A 2,500-nucleotide genomic window follows, 5' to 3' on the forward strand; every position below is an offset into this window, starting at 1 on the left:
TTGCGCAAATGTGATTAATGCTAGGTACGAAAGTTTTGTTTTATGTTGTTTATTTAAAGTTAGATTCGTTCAACAAGAAGGCTCCGAATTGCCTTTCTCTCTCTGTTTATATCTATCTGCCTGTTTCTCTCCTCTCTCACTCTCTCTTTCTCTCTCTCTCTCTCTCTCTCTCTCTCTCTCTCTCTCTCTCTCTCTCTCTCTCTCTCTCTCTCTCTCTCTCTCTCTTTATCTCTCTCTCTCCTTCCGTATCTCTTTGTATCTCTCTTTATCTTTCTCTCTGCGTCTCTCTATGTCTGTCTGTCTGTCTGTCTCTCTGAATTAGTCGAGAATTATAATTGCGGCGAATGTGGAAATGTGATTAATTCTAGGTACGAAAGTTATGTTTTATGTTATTAGTTTAAAGTTAGATTCGTTCACCAAGAAGGCTCCGGATTGCCTGTCTCTTTCTGTTTATGTCTATTTGTCTGTCTGTCTGTTTGTCTGTTTCTTTCTTTAGCTCTTTCTCTGTATCTCTCTCTCTTTATCTGCGTCTCTCTCTCTCTCCCTCTCTCTCTCTCTCTCTCTCTCTCTCTCTCTCTCTCTCTCTCTCTCTCTCTCTCTCTCTCTCTCTCTCTCTCTCTCTCTCTCCCCCTCCCCTCTCTCTGTCTGTCTGTCTGTCTCTCTCTCTCTCTCTCTCTCTCTCTCTCTCTCTCTCTCTCTCTCTCTCTCTCTCTCTCTCTCTCAGATAGATTTTAGGCAAAGGAATTTCAGTGAATGGCTTCTACACTTCTACAACACTCCAAAAATAGTATGTCGAATCTGAAATCAATTTATGTAATATAGAGCACTCTAAACCCTCCATTAACTCCAGACACGCTAGATCTATCTTGTTTTATGGGGTTATATATTTCATAGCTGACTTTTCAGTGTAATAATTCTGAATAGATAGAATCACAGGATGATCTTACATATTGTGACTCTATATTATATTCATATGGTTTTATAATGAAATTCTGTGTCATGGGTCTTAAAACCGAATTATTAATAACCGTATCAAACAACAATAGAAGATTGTGAAGATAATAAGCTACTGAAAACCTAATCGTCTTTAAAAGCGCTTTCAGGATATTCTCGTGGAAAAGGTGCATTAACTTTAGAATGTTTCTTTGTGTTTCTTATTTCTCCTTTGGGTTGGGAAGCGCACAACCAAAATGCATTTAGTCTATTCCGCAACATTCCTCAACTTATATTCGCAATAAAAAATATCGTAGAAATCGTCAATCTTTTATTTTCTCATTCCTCGTGTGTGTACGCGGAATATATGAAAAGTGTCCGTGTATCTAATCATATAAGCGCGCGCGCACACACACACACACACACACACACACACACACACACACACACACACACACACACACACACACACACACACACGATGACGATGTCGGTCATGATGATCCTGACGATGATGATGTTAACAAACTAATGGGAAACTGGGTACCGGTTCATATTATTCGATCAAAAGCAATAATCGTAAGATAAATTTTTGTTTACCTTCAGGTAATGATAATTTTTCATGCTGATTCCAATATGTGTTGTAATCAACAAAAATGTAATGAGCAAACCCCGATATTGGATTTCCGTTTAATTAATGATTCTTTAGCTGCAACTGATAGCTTTAAATTAATGTCGGATTTTAGTAGCGTTTTCAGTTTGTAATCATGATTAAACGCAGTCTCGTATTAATTTGCTTTTTACGTATGTAATAATCACCCTTTTTATCGTCTTTCGAGAACTATTCAGTTAGGGATGCCTGCGCGTGGGATTGAATCTCTCTTTGCTAATTCAACGTGCATTTCGTGTTTCTTGGTCTGTTTTGTCGTTTTTGTCCTTTGTACGCTCATTTGTATAAACAAAACAAAAAAAACATTTATATTATATATATATATTCATATTACATATGCATCATAGATAGATTGATATATAGATAGATAGGTAGATAGATATAAAAGGTATGAATGAGAATATCTTAAAATATGCAAATTTACATAGAAATATAAATAAAGAGACACACTATATATACATAGACATATATAAAAAACAAAATAAACTAACAATCCATAGGAAAAACAGCAAAAGAATCAAGAGTAACAAAATAACAAATGGCAAGTGCAAGTACAGGTAAGTTAGGAATGCTGGACTAGTAATTACTAGTGCTCGTTGATGAGTCGGACTAGAGTGGGTATTATGCGGTCAATGCGGCGCGGTGGTAGCGGTCAGTGCGGGCTCTGGTGGGCACCAGTTTGCTGGCGGCGCGTTGAGGGTAACAGGTCGCGTTGGGGGTAACAGGTCGCTTTGGGGGTAACAGGTCGCGTTGGCGTGGATGGCACAGTAGCTCCAGGCCAAACTGCTGCAGTGAGGTGGTATAGTGAGTGACGAGGGAGGTGAGGCACTCAAGGCGCTGTCATAACTGGTATAGGCAGGACCGAGAATAATCTTGGCTGCCCTTTTCTGTACCCTC

This window comes from Penaeus chinensis, chromosome 3 (genome assembly GCF_019202785.1).
Source record: "Penaeus chinensis breed Huanghai No. 1 chromosome 3, ASM1920278v2, whole genome shotgun sequence".
Classification (NCBI taxonomy): Eukaryota; Metazoa; Arthropoda; class Malacostraca; order Decapoda; family Penaeidae; genus Penaeus; species Penaeus chinensis.